Source organism: Diceros bicornis, chromosome X, assembly GCF_020826845.1.
Source record: "Diceros bicornis minor isolate mBicDic1 chromosome X, mDicBic1.mat.cur, whole genome shotgun sequence".
Classification (NCBI taxonomy): Eukaryota; Metazoa; Chordata; class Mammalia; order Perissodactyla; family Rhinocerotidae; genus Diceros; species Diceros bicornis.
In genome coordinates, this window is record NC_080781.1 from 102,934,374 (window position 1) to 102,947,555 (window position 13,182).

At 37.9% G+C, this 13,182-nt stretch overlaps 1 protein-coding gene across 4 annotated transcripts in view; it reads left to right on the forward strand.

Annotated features, from left to right (window-relative positions):
* Positions 1–12,249: 12,249 nt before the first annotated feature.
* The window catches only part of PAK3 (p21 (RAC1) activated kinase 3), a 253,215-nt gene continuing 252,282 nt past the window's right edge, over positions 12,250–13,182 (forward strand). For all 4 annotated transcript variants that reach the window (XM_058536518.1, XM_058536524.1, XM_058536528.1 and 1 more), the window contains exon 1: positions 12,250–12,648. The gene's annotated coding sequence lies outside the window, so the exon portion shown is untranslated. The remainder of the gene's footprint in view (positions 12,649–13,182) is intronic.

The following is a 13,182-nucleotide window of genomic DNA, read 5'->3' on the forward strand; positions in this document are numbered from 1 at the left end:
ACAATCTAGGTGACCAGCAATAGAAGAATGGTAAATAAACTATGATTCATCCATCATCCACATCATACTGACCTATAATACAGCAGTTAAAATGAATGAGGTAGAGCTATGTGCCCTGACATGAAAAGAATTCTGAGCTCCATCAGTAGATGAAGAAGGTAGGTTGCAGAACAAATGCAAAGTGTTATCCTAAAACAAAGTAAAACCATATGTTTGTATATGTACACATAGGTATGAAAACTTATTTAAATGATCTGGAGTGACATATACCAGACTTCTTATAAAAAAGCAGGGGAAGGCGGGCACAGATGATTGAGAAGCGGACGTTTACTTTATATGCCATATATTTCTTATGACAGCTTTATTGAGATATAGTTCATGTAAAATACAATTCACACATTTGAATGTGCAAATCAATGGTTTTTAGTATATTCACAGAGTTGTACAACCATCACCACAGCCAATTTTAGAACATTATCATTGCCTCAAAAAGAAACTCTTTACCCATTGGAGTCACTCCCATTTCCTCTCAACCTCACTCTCACACCCAGCCCTTGGCAACCACCCAATTTACTTTCTGTCTCAACGGGTTTGGCTATTTGAGACATTTCACATAAATGGAATCATACAATATGCCCTCCTTTGTTACTGGCTTCTTTCACTTAGCATAATGTTTTCAAAGTTTATCCATGTATCCATATTTTGGTTTTTTTTTCATTGCTGAATATTATTCTATTGTATGGATATACTACATTTTATTTATCCATTCATTAGTTGATGGGCATTTGAGTTGTTTTCACTTTTTAGCTATCATGAATAATGTTGCTATAAATATTCATATACAAATTTTTGTGCATTTTCTATGTATTTTTTAATTTTTCCAACTTTTTTTACAATGAGAACATATTCATATATTACTTGTGTAAAAATTAAACATGTAATAAAGAACGCTTTACACATATTATTGTATGCAACTCTATGAGGCAGGGACTATTTTTATCTGCATTTTACAGATGAGGAAACTAGCCCTAGGAAGGTAAAATTGTTCTCCCAAGGTCACAGCTAATAAAGGAGAGAGCTGAGATTTAAACAGCTGCTGTCTGACTCCAAAGCTCATTCCCTTAATCATTATGCTACATTGACAATTGTGATGACCTTCTGGTAAGGGTATCCACTACAACCAAGATAGTGTTATGACCATGAAACAGGGAGTAGGTTTATGATCAATCCCATATCGATGGTATCAAGAGTGTGTTTGAGGTAATGGATAAATTAGTCTGTTGGGCCTTCCAGATTTATCCTTGATCACATTGTAAGTGCTCCAAGTTCTGGTTTACTGGCTGGCATTGTGACAGATATGGGGCCACCATAAGTCCCTGCACTCAAGGTTTTGAATAGGCCACTGTGGCAGAGTCAATGCACCTACCAGGATGTATTGCCAGCATATAGTTAGCACTCTATCCCCCTTGCATTAGAATATTCTGGTCCCTCACCAGTGCTCCTGAGTAGGGTCATGCTTGTTGTCCCTTTCACTTGCCTCAGTCAGGTGCAACTGACTATAGTGACAGTAAAGCTCCCAGGTCAGAGACTCTCTTAGGGTGGGGCCTTGGCTTCACTCAGACTTACATGACTGAGCATCTACTCAATGGGACACAGTGGATGTGAAAATTTTACCTTTTCTAGAACAGTGACATTTCATCTGGCAAAACTGAGCTTCCAGCTTTGCTTTAATGGCATCATGATGCACAGATTGTGCTATATCATTGTAGGTGTAGAGACTCCCATGCCTCAAAGGTAGCTCTGATTGCCAGCAGTTCCTGTTCCTACACCAAGAAGTTAATGTTAACCAGGGCCATTTTCCTAGGGAGGGAGGCACATGGGTGCAAGTATCTGGGCTGTGATCTTTTTGTAATAGGATCACTTCCACCTCAATACTGGAAATGTCAGTTTAAATTATGTAAGGTCAGGTTGGCTCAGGTTAGGCCAGGTCAAGGTAAAAAGATTTTTTTAAAACTGCTTTATTGAGGTAAAATTGACAAAATATACTACACAAACTTCAAATAATTACCATTTGCTTCTGTTTTGCCTAATCTTTCTTTCTTCTTGTCTCACTGTACTGGCTGGAACATCCATTATAATGCTGAACAGGAGCTGTCCTAGGAGGCATCTTTGTCTTATTTCTGATCTTGAAGGAAATATTCTCAGCAGTTCCCCAGTATGATGTCTGCTATAGTTATTGGTACAGATGCCCTTTTTCAGGTATAGGAAGAATCCATCTATTCCTTGTTAGCTAAGAGGCTGTTTTTTTTAAAATCATGAAGGAATGTTAAATATTACTGAATATGTTTTCCATATTATCAAAAAGGTGATATGATTTTTTTTCTTCGTTAATGAGTTAATATGATGATTTATGTTAATTAATTCTCCAAACCAACCTTGCATTCCTGGGATAAACCCAACTTGCTAAATATTCATTATCTTTTTATATATTGCTGAATTTAGTTTGCTAATATTTTGTTTATAATTTTTACATCTATAACCATGTGTGAGACTGACTTGTAATATTTCTTTCTTATAAATAGTCCTGGTCAGGTTTTGTTACCAAAAAAACTCAGAGAGTGTTACTAATTTATTTTTCTCTGGAAGAGTTTGACAATATTGGAATGATATTTTCCTTGAATGGTTGGTAGAACTAGCCTGTCAAGTACTGTGGGCCTGGTGTTTTCTTTTTGGGAATGATTTTATTTACTGATTCATTTTCTTTAGTGGTTAGAGGACTTTTTGAGTTTTCTACTTCTTAAGTCACTTTGAATGCATCCATTTTCAATCTATTTTCAAATCTATTGACATGAAGTTCTTTATATTATCTTATTATTATCTGTTTAATCACTGCAGCATCTGTAATTATTTCCCACCTTTTTTATTTTGAAATGTATATTTGCATTATCTGTCATTTTTCCTTCTTGGTTAATCTTGCCAGAGATTTGTGTATTTTATTAGTCTTTTCAAAGAAATAACTGTTGGCTTTGTTGATACTACTATATATTTGTTTTATATTTCATTAACTCTTACTCATCTTTATTATTTCCTTTCTTCTGCTTTCTTGAGGATTAGTCTGGTATTCTTTTTCTAATTTCTTAAATTAAATGCTAACTGATAAATTCTGAGCCTTCTTTCTTTTCTAGCAAGAGCTTTTAAGTCTATTCATTTTCTTCCAAACATCACTTTAGCTCAACCCACAAATTTTGATATGTAGTATTTTCATTATCTTTCACTTCTAAGTATTCAATTCCAAATCTAATTTTCTCTATGACTTTTTTTACCTATAAGTTGTCTAATATTGAGTTTTAAGTTTCCAAGTATATGGATTTTTTTCCTAGTCATATTTTTTAGATTGCTTTGTAATTTAATTGTATTGTAATTAGAGAAGGTGGTTTGATACGATATCAAATCTTCAAAATTTGTTGAAGCTAGCATGTGGTCAATTTTTGTATATGGTCCAAAGGTACTTGAAAGTAATGTACATTCTCTAATTATTTGTTGAAATTATATATATATATATATGTATATATATATATATATATATATATACAGACACATATACATAACATCCAGATGTTAATTATGCTGTTCAAATCTTTTATATCTTTACTGATTTTTTTCAGCCTGATCTATCAGTTGCTGAGAAAGATGTGTTAAATATCTCCCACTGTGATAGTGGGTTTATCAATTTCTCCTTGTAGATATGTCAAATTTCGTTTTAGAAAAAAATTTGGCTGTACTAATAGGCAATTAAAAATTTTGAAATATTACACCTTCCGGGTTGAATTTACTTTTTCCATTACAAAGTGACTCTTTTCACCTTTAGTAATGTTTTTGCCTTACATTTTAAAAATCTGATATTAAAATAGCTACTTCACCTTTCTTTTGGTCAGTTTTTGCCCAGTAACATTTTTTTCCACCCTTTGACATTTAGTGTTTTTGTGTCCTTACATGGACATATAAATGAAGGCATTTCTCTTATAAACAGGATATAAGTGGATTTTGTTCTTTTATTCATTCTGACAATCCTTGACATTTTAATTGAGGACTTTAGTCCATTTCTATTTAGAGTGATTACTGATATATTTGGATTTATTCCTACTCTCTTATTATGAGCTTTTTATTTGTCCCTTTTACTGTTTCATTTTCCTTCTTCTTTTTTCTTGACTTCTTTTGAATTAGGCTTTATTTTCTTTTTTTATTCCATTTTTCTCTCTACTTATTTAGAAGTTGTATATATATATATATTTGTGTGTGTGTGAGGAAGATTAGCCCTGAGATAACACCTGTTGCCAATCCTTCTCTTTTGGGTTAGCCTAGTCAAGGATTAGCCCTTGGCTAACATCTGTGCCCATCTTCCTCTACTTTATATGTGGGACGCCTGCCACAGCATGGCTTGATAAGTGGTGCATAGGTCCATGCCCGGGATCCAAACTCACAAACCCCAGGCTGCTGAAGTGGAGCGCACAAACTCAAACACTACGCCACCGGGCCAGCCCTGGAAGTCGTATGTTTTATGTCTAAACTTTTGTTGATTAGTCTTGCTATTTTAACATGCGTACTTTGAAAAGTCTAAAATTAATCATTTTTCATTTCCTTTATAATTTAACTGTCAAAGGGGGCATGTACATTACCCACACTCACCATATATTGCCTTCAGCATCAATATCTGAAAACCATGGATTAGGTAGTGCTCTTCCCCACATTCCATCCATCCCAGTTTTTCAAGGAGATGTGTTTAAAAAATTATTACCTCATTTTGTAGATTAAGAAATTGGGTCCTGAAACAAAGAACTTGTCCATAGAAATAGCTCATCTAATCATCAAGGGAAACCAGGCCTCTGGACTATTTTTTCAATTAAGAAATTCAGGAGATTGCCTGGGGAAACTTTTTTCCACACTTAGTTTTTCAAAATTTTGATATATATTGCCACCTAGCCCTTCAGAGAAGTTATACTAATTTACATCTAGCAGTAATTGAAATCCATGTTCAATCCAATGCTGAGTTCTTTCCAGTTCTTAGAGGACAAGGACTGTGTCTTTTTTTCTCACTTGTATTATAACTTATACAGAAGTAGAAAGACTAGTTAATAAATCTCGTAGGAACATTTGAATCTCAAGTTATTGTCCACAGCTTAGACAGGAAACATGGCAATAAAACAGGAAAGCAAGAAGCTGGCCCCATGGCATAGTGGTTAAGTTCTCACACTCCACTTTGGCTGCCCAGGGTTCGCAGGTTCAAATCCTGGGCATGGACTGACACACTGCTCATCAAGCCATGCTGTGGTGACAGCCCACATACAAAATACAGGAAGATGGGCACAGATATTAGCTCACAGTCAATCTTCCTCTTTTTGCTGAGATGTTAGCTCAGGGCCAATCTTCCTCACCAAAAAAAAAAAACCAGGAAAGCAAGACTAAATAGAAATGTGTTTTATGTTCTATTTTTCAAAGGTCCAATTATCTTAAATCCTTCCTGTGTTTTGAGATTATAGAAAAGCCTTAATTAACAGGAACCCTACAAACTGGAAACTTTCACTGGCTAGATTCTTTCCTGGTACTCAATTTGAGTGGAGATTCATCATAATATGCTCATAACAGGGATTTATTCTAAAAATACAAGATTCATGGAATGACTACTGAACAACCAATAGGTCAAATAAGAAATTAAATGGGAAATTAGAAAATATCTTGTATGAATGAAAATGGAAATGAAAAAGAAAACACAACATACCAAAACTTATGGGATACAGCAAAAGCAGTAGTAAGAGAGACATTTTAGCAATAAGTGCCTATAATTAAAAAAGAAGAACTCAACTAAACAATCTAACTTCACACTTCAAGGAACTAAAAAAAGATTAGAGCAGAAATAAACAAAAGAGAGACTAGAAACACAATAGAAAAATATCAATGAAACTAATGGTTTTTTGAAAAGATAAAATTGACAAACTTTTAGCTAGACTAAGAAAAAAAGAGAGAATACTCAAATAAAATCAGAAATGAAACAGGAGACATTACAATGGATGTGACAGAAATAAAAAGGATTATAAGAGACTACTATGAACAATTATATTCCAACAAATGGGATAACCTAGAAGAAATGGATAAATTTCTAGAAACATACAAACTCCCAAAGACTGAATCATGAAGAAATACAAAATCTGTACAGACTTTTAACTAGTAAGGGAATTGAATCAGTAATTGAAAATGTCCCAACAAAGAAAAGTCCAGGACCAGATGGCTTTACAGGTGAATTCCTCAACACATTTAAAGAAGAACTAATGACAGTCCTTCTCAAACTCTTCTGAAAAATTGAAGGGAAGGAAAAACTTCCAAACCCATTTTATGAGGGCAGTATTACCCTGATACCAAAGCCAGACAAAGATACTATAAGAAGAGAAAACTACAGGCCAATATGCTTGATGAACATAGATGCAAAAATCCCAACAAAATACTAGGAAACCAAATTCAATAGCATCTTAAAAGGATCATATACCACTACCAAGTGGGATTTATTCTTGAGATACAAGGATGGTTCAACATATAAAAATCAGTTCATGCGATACACCACATTAACTGAATGAAAGATAAAAATCACATCATCATCTCAAAAGATCTGGAAAAAACATTTAATAAAATTCAACATCATTTCATGAAAAAAAAAAATCTCAACAAACTAGAAATAGAAGGAAATTACCTTGGTCCAAGGGTACAAATTTTCAGTTATGCAGGATGAATAAGTTCTGGAGAGCCAATGTACAGCATGGTGACTGTAGTTAATAATACTATATTGTATACTTGAAATTTGATAAAAGAGTAGATCTTAAGTGTTCTCACCACACACACAAAAGTAACTATGTGAGGTGATGGATGTGTGAATTAATTTGATTGTGGTAATCATTTCACAATGTATACATATATCAAAACTTCACATTGTACACTTTAAATACATACCATTTTTATTTGTTGATTATACCTTAATAAAGCTGGAGAAAAAAAGGAGGAAATCACCTCATCATAATACACGCCATATATGAAAAGTCCACAGCTATCATCATACTCATACTTTGTAACATCAATGGTGAAAAACTGGAGGCTTTTCTTCTAAGATCAGGATGCCCACTCTTGACACTTTTGTTCAACATAGTACTGGCAGTCCTAGCCAGAGCAATTAGGCAAGGAAAAAAAGGCATCCAAATTGGAAGGGAAGAAGTAAAATTATTGCCATTTGCAGATGACATAATCTTATATGTAGAAAACCCTAAAGATTCCTCCCAAACTGTTAGAACTAATAAACAAATTCAGTGAAGTTGCAGGATACAAAATCAACATAGACAAATCAGTTGTGTTTCTATACAATAACAACGAACTATCTGGAAAGGAATTTAAGAAAAAACAATACCATTTACAATAATGCCAAAATGACTAAAATACTTAGGAATAAACTTAACCAAAGAGGTCAAAGACTTATACATTGAAAACTATAAAACATTGAAAGAAATTTAAAAAGACACAAATAAATGCAAAGACATCTCGTGTTCAGGGATTAGAAGACTTAATATTGTTAAAATGTCCATATTATCCAAAGCGATCTACAGATTCAATGCAATCCCTATCAAAATCCCAATGGGATTTTTCACAGAAATAGAAAAAATAATCCTAAAATTCATATAGAGCCACAAAGGACTCTGAATAGCCAAAACAATCTTGAGCAAGAAGAACAAAGCTGGAGGCATCACACTTCCTAATTTCAAACTATATTACAAAACTATAGTAATTAAAACAGTATGGTACTTGCATAAAGACAGACATATAGATCAGCGGGACAGGATGGGGAGCCCAGAAATAAACCCATGTGTATATGTTCAACTGACCTTCCATAAGTGTGCCAAGAATACACAATGAGGAAAGGATAGTCTCTTCAACAAATGGTATTGGGAAAACTGGATATCCACATGCAAAAAAATGAAATTGGATCCTTATCATACATCAAGCACAAAAATCAACTCAAAATGGATTAAAGACTTAAACATAAGGCCTGGAACTGTAAAACTCCTAGAAGAAAACATAGAGGAAAAGCGCCATGACATTGGTCTTGGCAATGATTTCTTGTATATAACACCAAAAGCAGAGGGAACAAAAGCAAAAATAGATGAGTGGGATTACATCAAACTAAAAAGCTTCTGCAAAGCAAAAGAAAGAATTAACAGAGTGAAAAGGCAACTTACAGAATGGGAGGAAATATTTGTAAACCATATACCTGATAAGGGGTTAATATTCAAAATATATAAGGATCTCATACCACTCAATAGCAAATAATAATAATAATAACAACCTGATTTAATAATGAGCAAAGTACTTGAATAGACATTTCTCCAAAGAAGATATACAAATGGCCAACAGGTATATGAAAGGATGCTCAACATTACTAATCATCAGAGAAATGCAAATCAAAACCACAATGAGATTTCTCCTGACACCTGTTAGGATGGCTATTATCAAAACAGAAAAAGAACAAAACAAAATAAAAGATAAGTGTTGGTGAGAATGTGGAGAAATTGGAACCCTTGTACACTGTTGGTGGGAATGTAAATTGTGCAGCTGCTATGGAAAACAGTCTGGAGTTTCCTCAAAAAAATTACAGCAATCCCACTTCTGGGTATTTATCTAAAAGAATTGAAATCAGGATCTTGAAAAAATATTTGCACTCCCATGTTCATTGCAGCATTATTCACGTTACGCAAAATGTGAAAACAATGTAAAAGTTGATCGATGGATGAATGAAATATACATAAAATAGAATATTATTCAGCCTTAAAAAAGAAGGAAATCCTGCCATTTGCGACATGGTTGAAACTTGAGGACGTTATGGTAAGTGAAATAAGCCAGTCACAGGATAGATACTACATGATTCCACTTATACACAAGGTATCTAAAACAGTCAAACTCATAGAAGCAGAGAGTAGAATGGTGGTTGCCAGGGACTGGGAATGAGGAGAGATGGGAAGGTGATATTCAGTGGGTATAAAGTTTCAGTTATGCAAGATGACTAAATTTCAGAGATCTTCTGTACAACATTGTGTCTATAGTTAACAATACTGTATTGAAAACTTAAAAATTTAAGAGGGTAGATTTCACGTTAAATGTTCTTACTATAATAATGAAAAAAAAAAAAAAAGAGATTCAGGGAGTGACCTGGACTCTGTCCCTCTCAGCCTGGTCTCATATCCCTAAAATCATTTCCAGTTTTATGTGCCTGGCATCACATAGACCATTCTGCATGTCAGTCGTGTTTGAAAGGGCTACTAGGAAAAAAAATGGCTTGTGAGGAGAAAGTTCAAGGAAGCAAGAAAGAGGACAGCTCCTTCATTTCTTACCTCTATTCTTGTTTTCATGCCATACCTATGTACCTGTAATAAAGTCTCAAATATCAGCTCTAAGCAATTGTTCCCAGTTTTCATCTCGGCTGATGGAATAGCAGTGTAGTGGAAAGAGCTCTGTGCTTGGAATTCAACTCATGGCTCTCCTTCTTGGGAGCTACGTGGTCTTGGGAGAGTCACTTAACCTTTCTGAGCCTTGGTTTAATTACCTGTGAAACAAAGGGGTTGGGCTGGGGATAATAACTAATGCCTCTTGCTGTTCTAGGTTTCTGTTATGATGTGAATTAATATTTCCAAGGTCTGGTCTTATTCATGGAGAGTCTTATACCTAAATGATTTGAGGGTACTCAAAGTATTTTTACCACCCAGAATTCCTGAACTTCTATCATTAGTGATCCATTTCGTTGGGTTTAGCGTTGTCTCCTTATAAACCCTGAGAAGAGAAGCACACAAAGACACTTCATTATAATGAATAAATCTGGTCACTTTTTCCCGGTTAGGAAAGGCAGGGATTTGATGTCCAGAGATTGGAAGCGGGAAGGAAAGGGTGCAACACAGAGAGACTGGAAGGGTGTCAGAGACAGATTTCACCTCCTTCACAATTTTTCTGCAGCTTGGCTCATAGCATTGCTATGACTCAACCTCTCTGTGCTTGGCAAGGCTCAAACAAGAATAGTCTCTATTTGGTACCAAATCAGAACAGGGAGTCCCTGGATGAATGTCAGATTCAGGTATTTTTGATAGATTCTGAATGGAGTTTGTCATTAGGCCTTTTCATAAACAGGAATTTTTTTGGAAGAGCCAAAACACCCCTTTGAGTAAACCATGTACATTGTTACAAAACCATTAACAGGCATATACTCCCAATCTATCACAGAAACCACGAGTAGCAAGAATCTGGGTCAGTCCCCTGCCCAATCCTAAACGTCCTCTTTTCATCATCCTCTTCTGATCCTGCTGTCTTCTCAGCTCCAGTCCTCAGTAGTTGCAGAGAATTCCTCATCTCTATTTGTTTATCATGCCTGTGTCCTATCACCAGCACTTGATCTCTCCTATCCTGGAGAAAAGCAATCTCCTCTTCTGCATTCCCTCGATGTTGAGGTCCTGCCAGTAATAAAGGATTTCTGCCTTTAATGGAGAAGCACCCATTAATGCAGTTGTTGCTTTTTATCCCCTAATAATAATACCTATCATTTATTGAGCCTTGCTATGTCTCTTGCTAGGCACTTGTATCACTTCATTTTGTCCTCACACCTCTACACCTATTTTGCAGGTGGATTGTTGATACTGAGTCATTCTCAAAGACTTTCCAGTGAGGGTGGTCTGGGTCCAGAGCGGAGCTTTTGCCCACTGCTCTAGCCTGACTCCTTTGCTTGATATCCATCTGTATAATCTTGGGACTTCCCAGGCTGCTGTGTGGGAGACAGGTTTCCTCCCTTGGCGGCAAACAATGATTCATTCTCATGACTTAGAGGATGCAGATCTAGCTCATGGGTGAAATATTCCTAAGATTATCACCCCAAGAAATTCAAATAGACCCTCTTCCTATTTTCTTTCTGTATCTTCATTTCAAATTATTCTCACAGTAGCTGGTAGCAGAATCAAAGGAAAAATTATATCTGCTGATTGTGGACTGAGGCCTACAAGTCTTGAACTCTTTTTTGCCCACTAACTTATGAGTTGCACCTAAATGTATCAATCTAATTGAAAATACTTTTGCAAAATCTCATTTTAGTTAACAATTTCAACTTAGTGAAGGCACTAAACCATTTACCTCCAACATGGAGATCAATAGATGAATTTCAAATATCTTTCCAAGATGTAATTTAAAAAAGGATCTTTGGCCTGGAAATCTGAAGACCTGGGTCTCAATTCTGGATCTGCCCCTTATTAGCCTGTAATATTAGGCAAATCCATTTAATCTTGATGAATATGTTTCCTCATCTGCGAAATATGAATAATGATGTCTTCCTTGCCGAATTCACAGAGATGATATGGTAGGGATCTCGTTATTAGGAAGTGCTTTGTAAATCCCAAAGTGCTCTATAAGCATAAACCATTAGGCAAGATGAAGTGAAATGCTCAAAAGGTCACCAATGGGAAGGAGACTTTCAGCAGAGCTCTAAGCAAGGGGTTCACCAAGGATTGAATCATGGGGAGAAGTTGTGCCTCTCACAATTGGTTTTCCCTTATCTTAGTTTTAGGGGTGCAGATCCAAACTGGGTCTCCAGCTGGATCCATGATGATTTTCAACCCTCTGACCTCCAAGAAGCCAGTCTTGGTTCTCATCTCAACTGAGTACCCCACTCCTAGAGGGGGAGTGGCATGAGGATTAAGTGATCCCTTGACACCAGTGAAGCCAGGGACCTGGATAATACTGGCTGGGTAAGCAGAGTATAAAGTAGGGAATTGATTGTATGCCACCTTGGTTACAAGCAGGAGATATTTCAATGGCACAAGAGACAGGAGAAAAGGCGGAATGTAGATCCTGTATGAAGTTATCCGCACCTCAACTCGTGAAAGTCAATCCCAAGTTAGAACAGCAATTGCCTTCTGGGTAGTCCAGACAGCACTCAGCACAGTGTGAGTGCTCACTAAATACAATGTGATGGTGATGGTGACTGTCCTTGGTCTTTTTCTATTCTCCTTGGCTATAGGCTTTCCAGAGATATATGTGGATGCAAGCTACCAGTGTCCAGAAGAAAGGGGTGTGGACGTTAATGGCAGGCCTTGCGTCCTGGTACTGAACCTCTTCTCCCCGCCCTCTCTCCCTCACCCCCAACCCCCATCCCCCTGTCGGCACAGTCAGGCTTGGGAGACTGAAAGGGTTTCACTTCCGCCTGGCTGCAGGAACCACAAGTTCCAGACTAGGTCTGAATTGGAATAATTACAGTCAAAATACACCCAGATGCTCTCACACACCCAGAGGCGCGCGCATCTCCGGGCCATGGGGCGCACGTGAGCCCACGCCCCGTGCACCCAGCCCTGCCTCTCGCCAGAGCATCCTCAGCAGCTGCCACAGAAGCAGCCTCCTCCTCCTCCTCTTCCTCCTCCTCCTCTCGCCGCTGCCGCCGTTGCTGCTGTGTCTCCTATCCCCTCTCGTCCTCCGTCCTCCCCCAGTTCCAGCTCCTCCTCCCATTCCCGGAGCCTCCTGTCCGGCGGCGGCGAAGGGCAGAACCCTCAGCAGCGGCTCCCCTTCGCTCGGGCCACGAAGAGGCTGGAACAGGTCTGTGTGGGGGGCGCTTTGTTGCGGGCTGTTGGAGCGCCGGTGGCTCCAAGAGCCGCTGGGAGGGCACGGGGCGGACGGAAGGGTAGATTATTTCCCAGTTGTGGGTCTTTTTCTATGAACAGATGGGTTGCGATGGGGTGGGAAGGCAGCATTGCCAGTTCCCCGTCCCTCTCGCTTCATGGCGAGAGAGCACTGAAGCTGCCCGGACTCCTGCCCCCGCCCACCCCTGAAGCTCTCTTTCTTTGCGCCCCCACTCCCCGCATCCACTTCCCAGAGCTGAGCTTTCTCTTGTTCTGGGAGCTCATGGATGGGGGCGGGGAGAGATGGATGGAGTCGATCCAGTGGGGCACCTGGGTGCATGGGGCTTTGTTACATACAACAAAAACCAGTCCTCACCAGCTTGCAGTTCCAGGCTAGGCTGCGTTCTGTCCGTGGGGGTGGTGTGGGGTGTAGGCCGGGCAGACTGGGGAAGTGAGAGAATGTGAGGGGGCACTCCCTGTGTGTGACTGGGCACACAGGAATGCAGTGGTG